Genomic DNA, 14,082 nt, shown 5'->3' with positions numbered 1-14,082 from the left:
ATGTGACAACACTGAAGAAATGACACTTTGCTACAATGTAAAGTAGTGAGTGTACAGCTTGTATAACAGTGTAAATTTACTCAACACACAGCCATTAATGTCTAAACCGCTGGCAGCAAAAGTGAGTACACCCCTAAGTGACAATGTCCAAATTGGGCCCTAATTATCAATATTTTGTGTGGCCACCATTGTTTTCCAGCACTGCCTTAACCCTCTTGGGCATGGAGTTCACCAGAGCTTCACAGGTTGTCACTGGAGTCCTCTTCCCCTCCTCCATGATGACATCACAGAGCTGGTGGATGTTAGAGACCTTGTAAGGCCCCTTTCACAATTGTGCGACTTGTCCTCAGGCTTGGGACTGCAAAGTCGCATGACAAGTTCTACTCCATGATTTCCAACGAGTGCCATTCATATCTGTGCCACTTCAAGTTGCGGCGACTTCAAAGTAGTCCATAGACCTCAATATCACACAGGCATTTCTTCAAGTCGCATCAAAGTCGTGCGACTTTTAGGTGGGTCAAGTGTGAACGAGGTCTAAGACAGGAAGTGTGTTACTGGCAGGAATAATAAGGGAGAAAAAAATCTATAAATGTTTAATTTATTTGTATGCATTTATTTTGTGATACAGTATTTATTGTGTCTTTTTTTTTTTTTTTTTGCGCTTCACTATTGGTCCGTGTATATTTGGAATGTATCTTTGCTCTAAGTGCTAGCAGTTTTTTTACTCTAGCGCTGTGTTTTTTTGCCCTTTTGAACATTTATTTATTTATTTTTTATTGTATCATTTCTGATTTTGTCCATATGATGTCATTTTCTTAATTTTTTTTTTTTTTGTCTACAGAGCGTGCGTTTCACGGAAAATTGTAGCGCTAAATTCGGTCTGCAATTTCCAGATCAGACCAGTTCTGGATTCTGGACCAGAAGGATTTTCCCCTTAAAGCGGTAGTATCCCGCTTTTTTCCACTTTTAACTACAGGGAAGCCTATAATAAGGCTTACCTGTAGGTACAATTAATATCTCCTAAACCGGCAGGGTTTAGGAGATATTTGCACTGCATGCAGCCGCCCACGCGAGCAGCGCATGCGCTCTGAAGGTCCGGAGGACCTTCAGCTTTCCTTGCTGGGAGCTTGCCGGAAAATGACTCCCGCGCACATGCACGGGAGTGACGTCATCGCGGCTCCTGCCAATCACAGCGCCGGAGCTGCCGAACCCGGAAGAGACGCAGAGGGATCATGTCAGCTCCCACAGCGGTGTCCGGGGGTCCGTGTCGGGGCTTCAGTCTAAGGTAAGTAATTCATAAAGAGCTAGTATGCGATGCATACTAGCTCATTATGCCTTTGGGCCCTTTCACACGGGCGTTCCGCATGTCCGTAAATCCTCCTATTTTCTCTTACGTCCTCCGACAGTCGCCGCCCCTCATATAGTCTTCACCAATGGGTATTGACTTCCGCTCCGCAGGAGTAGCTAGGCATAAGACTTGTTAGAAACAAAAGCTTTTAGCATAGACACACCCATGGGGGCTGTCCCACTGGTCAATGCCCCCCTGCAGTAAGCCATCCCAACTCAGTTTGTCTCTGCCTAGCGTTAGGAGTAGATAGGCTTCCCTGTGCTGGGGCTACAGTCTCAGCCTTCTAATCTTTTCTTTTGATTTTTATTTGCAAGAATGTCAGTTTTTCCTTTGCTTTACTAGCTGTTTATTTTGTCAGCTTTAGTTTTAGTCGGATCTTCGGATGAAGATGGATTATGAGAAGCTGGGAATCGGACTGGCCGCCCTGGCTCTCCAGGGCAGAGGGTCAGAGGGATCCCCAGCCCGCCATCGAGCGTTCGGCTATGGTTCGCCCTGGCACTATGAACGACCCATCCCTGTTCGCAGCAGGGATGCAGCCTGTGAGGTGGCTACCTCACTGGACACTTATGCGGTTAGGTGCTGCAGTGTCCTGCGTTTTGGCTGATGGCATTCCCTGTCATCTGAGGACAGAGGCTTTTCGTGTCATAGAGGCACCCCATGCCATCCGGTACAGGTAAGTACTTTTCTGTGTGGGGCCTCTGTCTGGGGTGGCAGTCCTGTGTTGCTGTGTCCCCCCTCTTGTCTGTGCGTTTGTGGGGCTCCCTGATGCGATCCCTGCGGGGATCTTTTTTATTGCACTGCTGGCGCTGTGTGGTATTGGGAGCCCCTCTCCTGTGTCACTTCAGTGTTTTGGGAGGTGCAGACTGTGTGTGCGGCGGCCGCTGCGGCTAAAAACCATTTTATACAGTTTATCGTCACATGCCACTAAAACAAAATCCCCATCACTAGGCCCTGCGAGCCAGCAAAGGATACTCCTAATAAAACCCATTTATGTCTCTTCACTAAATAGAAGTTTCAGTTGATTTACATTATAATCAATTTATATAGAAGCTTCTAATCACTCATGCTGCCTCTGCAGTGATGGTCCTACTCTAATGTATGGGAGTAGGGACATTGTGACATTATTATTGATATATGTGATTAATTCCTGTTATCTCCTAATATTGGCACAGGGACCGATGGCTGGCGGCTCCAATCCAAATCTGGCAGATCTACGTCCATTCCCTGAAAAGGGTGGACCTCAGCTGTGTAACCGGTCAGCTCACACAAATGTCTCTGGTCCTTCGAGGGACGTAAGCGGTGCGGAAAGTCAGAGCGTACGCGTCTCACCCGCATGAACTGAAGGTCAGTGTTATACTTTACCCCAATTACACATTGCACCAAAAGGGACATCGGGCCCGTCTGCCGAGAGTAACTTCTTCACCTAACTGTCCCTATTGTTATATTTCCACGTATCCTATTCTTCTGTATTGTTGTAAACCAGAGGCCTCCAAACTCTCTAAACAAAGGGCCTATGACTAATGGAAGTAAAAGAACCCTTATCATTGGTGTCAGTGGGAGGAATAGTGTCCCATCATTGGTATCAGTGGGAGGAATAGTGCCCCATCATTGGTGTCAGTGGGAGGAATAGCGCCCCATCATTGGTATCAGTTGGAGGAATAGTGTCCCATCATTGGTGTCAGTGGGAGGAATAGCGCCCCATCATTGGTATCAGTTGGAGGAATAGTGTCCCATCATTGGTGTCAGTGGGAGGAATAGTGCCCCATCATTGGTGTCAGTTGGAGGAATAGTGCCCCATCATTGGTGTCAGTGGGAGGAATAGTGTCCCATCATTGGTGTCAGTGGGAGGAATAGCGCCCCATCATTGGTGTCAGTTGGAGGAATAGTGCCCCATCATTGGTGTCAGTGGGAGGAATAGTGTCCCATCATTGGTGTCAGTGGGAGGAATAGCGCCCCATCATTGGTGTCAGTTGGAGGAATAGTGCCCCATCATTGGTGTCAGTGGGAGGAATAGTGCCCCATCATTGGTGTCAGTGGGAGGAATAGTGCCCCATCATTGGTGTCAGTGGGAGGAATAGTGTCCCATCATTGGTGTCAGTGGGAGGAATAGTGTCCCATCATTGGTGTCAGTGGGAGGAATAGTGTCCCATCATTGGTGTCAGTGGGAGGAATAGTGTCCCATCATTGGTGTCAGTGGGAGGAATAGTGTCCCATCATTGGTGTCAGTGGGAGGGATAGTGTCCCATCATTGGTGTCAGTGGGAGGGATAGTGTCTCATCATTGGTGTCAGTGGGAGGGATAGTGTCTCATCATTGGTTTCAGTGGGAGGAATAGCACCCCATCATTGGTGTCAGTGGGAGGTATAGTGTCCCATCATTGGTGTTAGTGGGAGGGATAGTGTCCCATCATTGGTGTCAATGGGAGGGATAGTGGCCCATCACTGGTATCAGTGGGAGGAATAGTGCCCCATCATTGGTGTCAGTGGGAGGAATAGTACCTCATCATTGGTGTCAGTGGGAGGAATAGTGCCCCATCATTGGTGTCAGTGGAAGGAATAGTACCTCATCATTGGTGTCAGTAGGAGGAATAGCGCCCCATCATTGGTGTCAGTGGGAGGAATAGCGCCCCATCATTGGTGTCAGTGGGAGGAATAGCGTCCCATCATTGGTGTCAGTGGGAGGAATAGTGTCCCATCATTGGTGTCAGTGGGAGGAATAGTGTCCCATCATTGGTGTCAGTGGGAGGGATAGTGTCCCATCATTGGTGTCAATGGGAGGGATAGTGTCCCATCATTGGTGTCAGTGGGAGGGATAGTGGCCCATCACTGGTGTCAGTGGGAGGAATAGTGCCCCATCATTGGTGTCAGTGGGAGGAATAGTACCTCATCATTGGTGTCAGTGGGAGGAATAGTACCTCATCATTGGTGTCAGTGGGAGGAATAGTGCCCCATCATTGGTGTCAGTGGAAGGAATAGTACCTCATCATTGATGTCAGTAGGAGGAATAGTGTCCCATCATTGGGGTCAGTGGGAGGAATAGTGTCTCATCACTGGTGTCAGTGGGAGGAATAGTGTCTCATCATTGGTGTCAGTGGGATCAATAGTGTCTCATCATTGGTGTCAGTGGGAGGAATAGTGTCTCATCACTGGTGTCAGTAGGAGGAATAGTGCCCCATCATTGGTGTCATCGGGCAGAATAGTGCCCCATCATTGGTATCAGTCGGAGGAATAGTGCCACATCATTGGTGTCAGTGGGAGGAATAGTGCCCCATCATTGGTGTCAGTGGGAGGAATATTGTCCCATCATTGGTGTCAGTGGAAGTAATAGTGCCTCATCACTGGTGTCAGTAGGAAGGAAAGTGTCCCATCATTGGTGTCAGTAGTGAGTCAAGCAGAGTTCAGAGGTCAGTAGTAAGGCATACTCTCCCTAACCTAGGGGTAATAGAGCAGTTAAAGGGAAAGCCCTGTCCCCTCGCCTGGTCCATTACCCTTGGCGTGGGAGAGTATGCCTTACTACTGACTTTTGAACTCCATCTCACTTACTCCGGTTTCCTCGCACACTCCAAAGACATGCTGGGAGGTTAAATGGCTCCTGTCTAAATTGGCCCTAGAATGTGAGTTAGGGGCCTTAGATTGTAAGCTCCTTAGGGGCAGAGACCGACGTGAATGTATAGTATACAGTATATGTAACATACTGTGTAAATTGTCAGCACTATATAAATACCCGTAATAAATAAACTCAAAATTTAAATCCTAAATGACCCTTGAAGTGGGGGTCATTAGAATGTGTTTGTATGTGAGATAAGGACCTTAGATTGTAAGCTCCCGAGGATAGAGACTGATATGAATGTACAAAATGTAAAGCACTGTGTAAACTGTCGGCACTAAATAAATACCTGTACTAATACATATTAAGAATATACAGAAAAGTCATCTCTGCTCACTGCTCTCTCCACCCACCACCTGTCAGTACATACTGATTGGCTCTTAGTGCTGCTCCTCCCACTCCTGCTCTGCTGTGGGTGGCTGGAATGTAACATTTAGTTGTGTTGACTGGTGTATTTTATTATCTCCCCGGAATTCAGTTTTAACCCTTTGTTTGGTGTATAGGTGGATCCCAGTGACGTGTTTGTGCTCCCACCAACGGCATCCAAGACCTTCACATTGCTGTGCGCCCCAACAAAGCCGGCAGCAGATTCATCTACCTCAACATAGTAGATGTTGACCAACATCAGCTGGTGGCCTCCTGGTTAGTCTGTGTAATGAGCCGAAATCCCATCATTTCTAAGGTGAGCTGTGGATTTCAATGTTCTGTTAAATTGAATTTAGATATCTGAAGCCACATTTGTGTTGTGTGCCTTTAATTGGTTGTCACTCCCGGTGTGATTTAAAGAAACTGAGCTTTTACCATTTTATTTTCCATTTTTATATATATATATATACTATATTGTCAAAAGTATTGGTACGCCTGCCTTTACACACACATGAACTTTAATGGCATCCCAGTCTTAGTCCGTAGGGTTCAATATTGAGTTGGCCCACCCTTTGCAGCTATAACAGCTTCAACTCTTCTGGGAAGGCTGTCCACAAGGTTTAGGAATGTGTCTATGGGAATGTTTGACCATTCTTCCAGAAGCATATTTGTGAGGTCAGGCACTGATGTTGGATGAGAAGGCCTGGCTCGCAGTCTGCCCTCTAATTCATCCCAAAGGTGTTCTATCGGGTTGAGGTCAGGACTCTGTGCAGGCCAGTCAAGTTCCTCCACCCCAACACCACTCATCTATGTTCCTACAAAGTTGGGAGCATGAAATTGTCCAAAATGTCTTGGTATGCTGAAGCCTTAAGAGTTCCCATCACTGGAACTAAGGGGCCAAGCCCAACCCCTGAAAAGCAACCCCACGCCATAATCTCCCCGCCACCAAATGATTTGGACCAGTGCACAAAGCAAGGTCCATAAAGACATGGATGAGGGAGTTTGGGGTGCGTGTAAAGGCAGGCGTCTCAATACTTTTGACAATATAGTGTAACCTCTTTTAGGTTTTCATTGCTATCTCTGGCTCTGTTGGGGAGATTTCTCCTCATTGAGTGACTTAGTGGCTTCCTTGTAAGAATTGTGGAGACCGGGAGCACCAGGACAGGAGGGCACCCACAGCAAGAAAGTGTAACTGCCATTCCATCGCTAAAACTCTCGTTGGGGCTCTGTTGGAGAGATTTCTCCTTGTTTAGTGTGTTATTGATGTTCCTCCGACAACATGGTAATAAATATAGTGAAGGGGGTCACTAGGATAGGAGGGCACCCACAGCAATAAAAAAAACTAACTGCCATTACAGTACTAAAATTGTGTGCCGACCCTCTATGTCACTGCTCAGGAAGTGCGAGAAAATTTCCTAGGGTGTGATTTAGGAAGTATTACCAAAAAAATGGTAGATGACACCATGTTGGCTAAGATTACCGCCTGGAGCCCATGACAGGGGCCACACTAATCCTCAACAAGCTCCTGCCAGCCTGAGAAAGGCCTAGCTCCCTCTGCAAGTCTAGTAGATAATTTGCAATGCTATGGAGGAAAGTGGGAAAATTGGAGTAGACAACACCATGTTGGCCAAGGTGACCGACTGGAGCCCATGACAGGGGACAAACTCGTCTTCAACAAGCTCCTGCCAGCCTGAGAAAGGGGCCTAGCTCCCTCTGCAGGTCTAGTAGATCATTTGGAATGCTATGGAGGAAAGTGGAAAAATTGGAGTAGATGACACCATGTTGGCGATGATGAGCGACTGGAGCCCATGACAGGGGACAACCTCGTCCTCAACAAGCTCCTGTCAGCCTGAGGAAGGACTAGGTCCCTCTGCAGGTCTAGTAGATCATTTGGAATGCTATGGAGGAAAGTGGGAAAATTGGAGTAGATGATACCATGGTGGCCAAGGTGACCGACTGGAGCCCATGACAGGGGACAACCTCGTCCTCAACAAGCTCCTGTCAGCCTGAGAAAGGACTAGATCCCTCTGCAGGTCTAGTAGATAATTTGCAAAGCTATGGAGGAAAGTGGAAAAATTGGAGTAGATGACACCATGTTGGCGATGATGAGCGACTGGAGCCCATGACAGGGGACAACCTCGTCCTCAACAAGCTCCTGTCAGCCTGAGAAAGGACTAGATCCCTCTGCAGGTCTAGTAGATAATTTGCAATGCTATGGAGGAAAGCGAAAAATTGGAGTAGAGGACACCATGTTGGCCAAGATGACCGACTGGAGCCCATGACAGGGGACAAACTCGTCTTCATCAAGCTCCTGCCAGCCTGAGAAAGGGGCCTATCTCCCTCTTCAGACATGCAGACATATTGCAACACCATGGAGGAAAGTGGAAAAATAGCACTGAACCCGTATCTCATTGGAATACCAATGTTGATGTAAATGACCTGGTTCCTGGGCAGGCGGCTTCTACACCCCTGAGGATCTCCGCTGTCTTCTTGGCTTGTAGTGTTATGTACCAAAAATTGAAATTGAAGAGCCACACCAAGAAGTCCAGATACAACTTTATTCTGATAAAAGTCAAGGGGACAAATACAAAATAAAATAAAAAAAGTAACCAAAGCATTTTGGGGGTCCAAAAGCACCCCCTTTGATCAGGGCTAGAAAAATATAAAAACATCTCCATATCAATCTGATATCAATACACTATCCCCTCCTTGGGGTCATATTTATAAAGAACAGAAATGGGAGTAGATGACACCATGTTGGCCAAGATGGCAACCTGGAGCCCATGACGGGACAACCTAATTCTCAACAAGCTCCTGTAAGCTTGACTAAGTGACACAGCGCCCTCTTCAGGCCTGCAGACATATCGCAACACCATAGAGGAAAGTTGAAAATGGCGTTGAATCTGTAGTTGTATCTCACTGGTATTATCTTCAAGTATTGATGTTGATGGAGGTGACCTGGTTCCAGGGCAGGCAGCTTCTATACCCCAGAGCAGGGATCTCCAGCTGTTGTGGAACTACACGTCCCATGAGGCATTGTAAAATTCTGACATTCGCAGACATGACAAGGCATGATGGGAATTGTAGTTCCTGAACAACTGGAGGGCCATAGTTTGGTGACACCTGCCCCAGAGGATCTCCATGGTCTACTTGGCTTGTAATGTAATATAACAAAAGTGGAAATTGAAAAGCCACACCAAGGCTAAGAGGTCCAGATACAACTTTATTTTGATAAAAAGTCAAGCGGATAAAAAAGTAGCCAATGCGTTTCAGCGGTCCAAGAGCGCCCCTATTCACCAGGGCTAGAAAAATATAAAGACCTTTCCATATCAATCCTATATCAATAAAATATCCCCTCCTTGGGGTCATATTTTGAAAAACATTGCAGTAGATGACACCATGTTCACCAAGATGGCAACCTGGAGCCCATGACAGGGGACAACCTAATCCTCAACAAGCTCCTGCCAGCCTGAGGAAACCACACAGTGCCCTCTTCAGGTCAGCAAATATATTGCAGCTCCACACCTGCCTACACACAGACTACAATGAAAACCCAACAGAGGTTCTAACCGGCCTCTTCTCTGTCCAAAAGTAAAGGTTAAATCTGAATCTGAGCTTTAAATTACTTTTTTTGCATCAGTTTTACGAAGGTGACGTTCTTCTCCAACACATGAGCAATGCGTATTTCCCAGCTCAGCACGGAAGGCTGCTTGTAGTATTTGGCAGAGGATATACATTGTTAATCTAGAAGAAGATAATTGTCTATGGAGTTATAGGACATTAGTGCCCATCACATGGTCATCCATCATCCAGGCTTCATTCCAGCTTTACTGCCCTCTCATGGACCGTCATACAAAGTTTCCAAAGTTTAGGTGGAAAACTTCCTCCGTTCCCTGACAGTGTTTAATGAGCTCCTAATGGGCAGCCATTAATTTTCATGGCTATCCTCTGAGTTTTTTAATCTCCGCCGAGTTTATTAAAACCATCAGACGCCGCGTCCTGAAATGTACTTGTGGCCTTTATAAGAGTCGTAATATTCCAACAGAAAAATGAAGATTCTAATTGAGTGCAGAATGGAAATGGAATGTTCGGCTCAATACTTGTTTATTTGTAATATACCGATATCAGAGCGAGGGGAAATTAAAGGTGAATGCTGCCTGCATGATGTTTCTAAGAAGCACGGATTTTATATTAAACCTCTTGCCATCCGCAGAACGCATATGTACGGTGACAAATAGGGCGGGCTTTATTGACCCATCTGCTGCACATGTGCATTCATGGGCGGCGGAGGTAACTATGCTGCAGCACATCGTAGCAAAAAGTGGATGTGTTTTACATTCAGCTGAATATTGGCTGTGACTTAAAGTGATGCAGAGTTCAGGGGTCAGTAGTAGGTGAGGCAGAGTTCAGAGGTCAGTAGTAGGTGAGGCAGAGTTCAGAGGTCAGTAGTAGGTGAGGCAGAGTTCAGAGGTCAGTAGTAGGTGAGGCAGAGTTCAGAGGTCAGTAGTAGGTGAGGCAGAGTTCAGAGGTCAGTAGTAGGTGAGGCAGAGTTCAGAGGTCAGTAGTAGGTGAGGCAGAGTTCAGAGGTCAGTAGTAGGTGAGGCAGAGTTCAGAGGTCAGTAGTAGGTGAGGCAGAGTTCAGAGGTCAGTTGTAGGTGAGGCAGAGTTCAGAGGTCAGTAGTAGGTGAGGCAGAGTTCAGAGGTCAGTAGTAGGTGAGGCAGAGTTCAGAGGTCAGTAGTAGGTGAGGCAGAGTTCAGAGGTCAGTAGTAGGTGAAGCAGAGTTCAGAGGTCAGTAGTAGGTGAAGCAGAGTTCAGAGGTCAGTAGTAGGTGAAGCAGAGTTCAGAGGTCAGTAGTAGGTGAAGCAGAGTTCAGAGGTCAGTAGTAGGTGAAGCAGAGTTCAGAGGTCAGTAGTAGGTGAAGCAGAGTTCAGAGGTCAGTAGTAGGTGAAGCAGAGTTCAGAGGTCAGTAGTAGGTGAAGCAGAGTTCAGAGGTCAGTAGTAGGTGAAGCAGAGTTCAGAGGTCAGTAGTAGGTGAAGCAGAGTTCAGAGGTCAGTAGTAGGTGAAGCAGAGTTCAGAGGTCAGTAGTAAGTGATGTAGAGGTCAGTAGTAAGAGAAGCAGAGTTCAGAGGTCAGTACTGAGGCAGAGTTCAGGGGTCAGTAGTAAGAGAAGCAGAGTTCCGAGGTCAGTACTAAGTGTTGCAGAGTTCAGGGGTCAGTACTAAGTGTTGCAGAGTTCAGGGGTCAGTACTAAGTGTTGCAGAGTTCAGAGGTCAGTAGTAAGAGAAGCAGAGTTCAGAGGTCAGTAGTAAGAGAAGCAGAGTTCAGAGGTCAGTAGTAAGAGAAGCAGAGTTCAGAGGTCAGTAGTAAGTGATGCAGAGGTCAGTAGTAAGTGATGCAGAGGTCAGTAGTAAGTGATGCAGAGGTCAGTAGTAAGTGATGCAGAGGTCAGTAGTAAGTGATGCAGAGGTCAGTAGTAAGTGATGCAGAGGTCAGTAGTAAGTGATGCAGAGGTCAGTAGTAAGTGATGCAGAGGTCAGGGATCAGTAGTAAGTGATGCAGAGGTCAGGGATCAGTAGTAAGTGATGCAGAGTTCAGAGGTCAGTAGTAGGTGAAGCAGAGTTCAGAGGTCAGTAGTAGGTGAAGCAGAGTTCAGAGGTCAGTAGTAGGTGAAGCAGAGTTCAGAGGTCAGTAGTAGGTGAAGCAGAGTTCAGAGGTCAGTAGTAGGTGAAGCAGAGTTCAGAGGTCAGTAGTAGGTGAAGCAGAGTACAGAGGTCAGTAGTAGGTGAAGCAGAGTACAGAGGTCAGTAGTAGGTGAAGCAGAGTACAGAGGTCAGTAGTAGGTGAAGCAGAGTACAGAGGTCAGTAGTAGGTGAAGCAGAGTACAGAGGTCAGTAGTAGGTGAAGCAGAGTACAGAGGTCAGTAGTAGGTGAAGCAGAGTACAGAGGTCAGTAGTAGGTGAAGCAGAGTACAGAGGTCAGTAGTAGGTGAAGCAGAGTACAGAGGTCAGTAGTAGGTGAAGCAGAGTACAGAGGTCAGTAGTAGGTGAAGCAGAGTACAGAGGTCAGTAGTAGGTGAAGCAGAGTACAGAGGTCAGTAGTAGGTGAAGCAGAGTACAGAGGTCAGTAGTAGGTGAAGCAGAGTACAGAGGTCAGTAGTAGGTGAAGCAGAGTACAGAGGTCAGTAGTAGGTGAAGCAGAGTACAGAGGTCAGTAGTAGGTGAAGCAGAGTACAGAGGTCAGTAGTAGGTGAAGCAGAGTACAGAGGTCAGTAGTAGGTGAAGCAGAGTACAGAGGTCAGTAGTAGGTGAAGCAGAGTACAGAGGTCAGTAGTAGGTGAAGCAGAGTACAGAGGTCAGTAGTAGGTGAAGCAGAGTACAGAGGTCAGTAGTAGGTGAAGCAGAGTACAGAGGTCAGTAGTAGGTGAAGCAGAGTACAGAGGTCAGTAGTAGGTGAAGCAGAGTACAGAGGTCAGTAGTAGGTGAAGCAGAGTTCAGAGGTCAGTAGTAGGTGAAGCAGAGTACAGAGGTCAGTAGTAGGTGAAGCAGAGTACAGAGGTCAGTAGTAGGTGAAGCAGAGTACAGAGGTCAGTAGTAGGTGAAGCAGAGTTCAGAGGTCAGTAGTAGGTGAAGCAGAGTTCAGAGGTCAGTAGTAGGTGAAGCAGAGTTCAGAGGTCAGTAGTAAGTGATGCAGAGTTCAGGGGTCAGTAGTAAGTGATGTAGAGGTCAGTACTGAGGCAGAGTTCAGGGGTCAGTAGTAAGAGAAGCAGAGTTCAGGGGTCAGTAGTAAGAGAAGCAGAGTTCAGAGGTCAGTAGTAAGTGAGGCAGAGTTCAGAGGTCAGTAGTAAGTGAGGCAGAGGTCAGAGGTCAGTAGTAAGTGATGCAGAGTTCAGGGGTCATGAGTAAGTGATGCAGAGTTTAGGGGTCATGAGTAAGTGATGCAGAGTTTAGGGGTCATGAGTAAGTGATGCAGAGTTTAGGGGTCATGAGTAAGTGATGCAGAGTTTAGGGGTCATGAGTAAGTGATGCAGAGTTTAGGGGTCATGAGTAAGTGATGCAGAGTTTAGGGGTCATGAGTAAGTGATGCAGAGTTTAGGGGTCATGAGTAAGTGATGCAGAGTTTAGGGGTCATGAGTAAGTGATGCAGAGTTTAGGGGTCATGAGTAAGTGATGCAGAGTTTAGGGGTCATGAGTAAGTGATGCAGAGTTTAGGGGTCATAAGTAAGTGAAGCAGAGTTTAGGGATCAGTAGTAAGTGAGGCAGAGTTCACCCCCAAACCACTAACACCCCGTTCACGTCCAATTACGGACATCCATGACTGACACCCCCCCCCCCCCCAACTACTATGTGTGAGGGAATATTGGGACCCATGTTCAGGGCACACATATTGCACCCATAGAGGATACTCCACTGATTCTCATACATGTAATGTGGGTCCTTCATCACCCAATGCAAGCCTTGTTATAGCTGTGTGGGCGGAGCTTATTATGGAGGAGGAGCTATGGCATCAGAACAACCTTACAGACGTGAAACTCTTTGGTTGTAACTCACACTTAAAATTGTGAACACCGTTTTTTTTTCCTGTTGCCCCCGGCCCAGTTTGGCTAAGTGATAATTACTGCCCTGGTAGCGCGGTTCATGTCTATGCGGTTCCTCTGTAAATATAGAGCACAGACATCATTCTACATTATGATAAATTGCTGGAGCGCTCTCTCTGAAAAGGGATTATTACAAGCTGACATGTATAATTTTGCTCGGCTGTTCATTGTTAAAACAATTTGAATTAGTATGTCTGGCATTCATTCCTAGGGGAGCTGCAATGAAACATTGCAATCTGAAAATATTAAAGCTCTCCTGTAATTTGTTTCTGAAAGTGCTGTGCGCGCCGAATCCACCGCCTCTGATGGAAATGGATTAACGAGCCGGAGAGCGGGCGCAACCGCTACGCGGGGTTCTATGGCCTGACCACTACTTATCTGCTCTGCTTCCAACCACTCATTAAATCCGACCCGTGCTCAGATAAAGTTATATAAATGTCTTTCCGAGATCCTATTACCGAGGGTTCAAATGCTTTCCTTCCTGGAGAAAATGCTGCTCTGGGCTCCCTACTGACCAGTCATGTGATTTGTGTTGTAGGGGCGGGTCAGAGTTTGGCTGAACTTCCCATTTAGCAGAAAGCATTTTATTTAAATGATTATTTTATAGTATTTTTTAATGATTTTTTTATAATTATTTTATTTGATGATTATTTTATATAATGATTATTGTATAATATTATTATATAAAATGTTATTTTATTCAGAAAATGCTGGGGAAAATGCTGCTCTGGGCTCCCTACTGACCAGTCATGTGATTTGTGTTGAAGGGGAGGGTCAGAGGTCACATTGGCTGAACTTCCCATTTAGCAGAAAACATTTTATTAAATGCTTTTTTTTATAATATTATTATTTTATAGGATTTTTTCATGATTATTTTATAACATTTTTAGTTAATGATTATTTTATTTAATGATTAATGTATAATATTATTATATAAAATGTTATTTTATTTAGAAATTTATATATAGTAATATTATTATTTTATAGGAATTTTTAATGATTATTTTATAACATTTTTATTTAATGATTATTGTATAATATTATTATATAACATTTTATTATATTTAGAAAATGCTGGAGAAAATGCTGCTCTGGGCTCCCCAAACTGACCAGTCATGTGATTTGTGTTGAAGGGGCGGGTCAGAGGTCACATTGGCTGAACTTCCC

The 14,082-nt window shown here is 45.8% G+C and overlaps 1 pseudogene across 1 annotated transcript in view; it reads left to right on the top strand.

The window, feature by feature from the left end:
- The first annotated feature begins 2,617 nt into the window (after positions 1 to 2,617).
- The window catches only part of LOC309543926 (nephrocystin-4-like), a 20,057-nt pseudogene continuing 8,592 nt past the window's right edge, over positions 2,618 to 14,082 (top strand). The window contains exons 1-2 of the transcript in view: positions 2,618 to 2,692; positions 5,457 to 5,635. The product of the transcript in view is annotated as a nephrocystin-4-like (transcript). The remainder of the gene's footprint in view (positions 2,693 to 5,456; positions 5,636 to 14,082) is intronic.

This window comes from Pelophylax lessonae (assembly GCF_965119305.1).
Source record: "Pelophylax lessonae genome assembly, contig: HAP1_SCAFFOLD_521, whole genome shotgun sequence".
Taxonomy (NCBI): domain Eukaryota; kingdom Metazoa; phylum Chordata; class Amphibia; order Anura; family Ranidae; genus Pelophylax; species Pelophylax lessonae.
The sequence above is the reverse complement of the archived record's forward strand: the minus strand, read 5'-3'. Positions and strand labels throughout refer to the sequence as shown.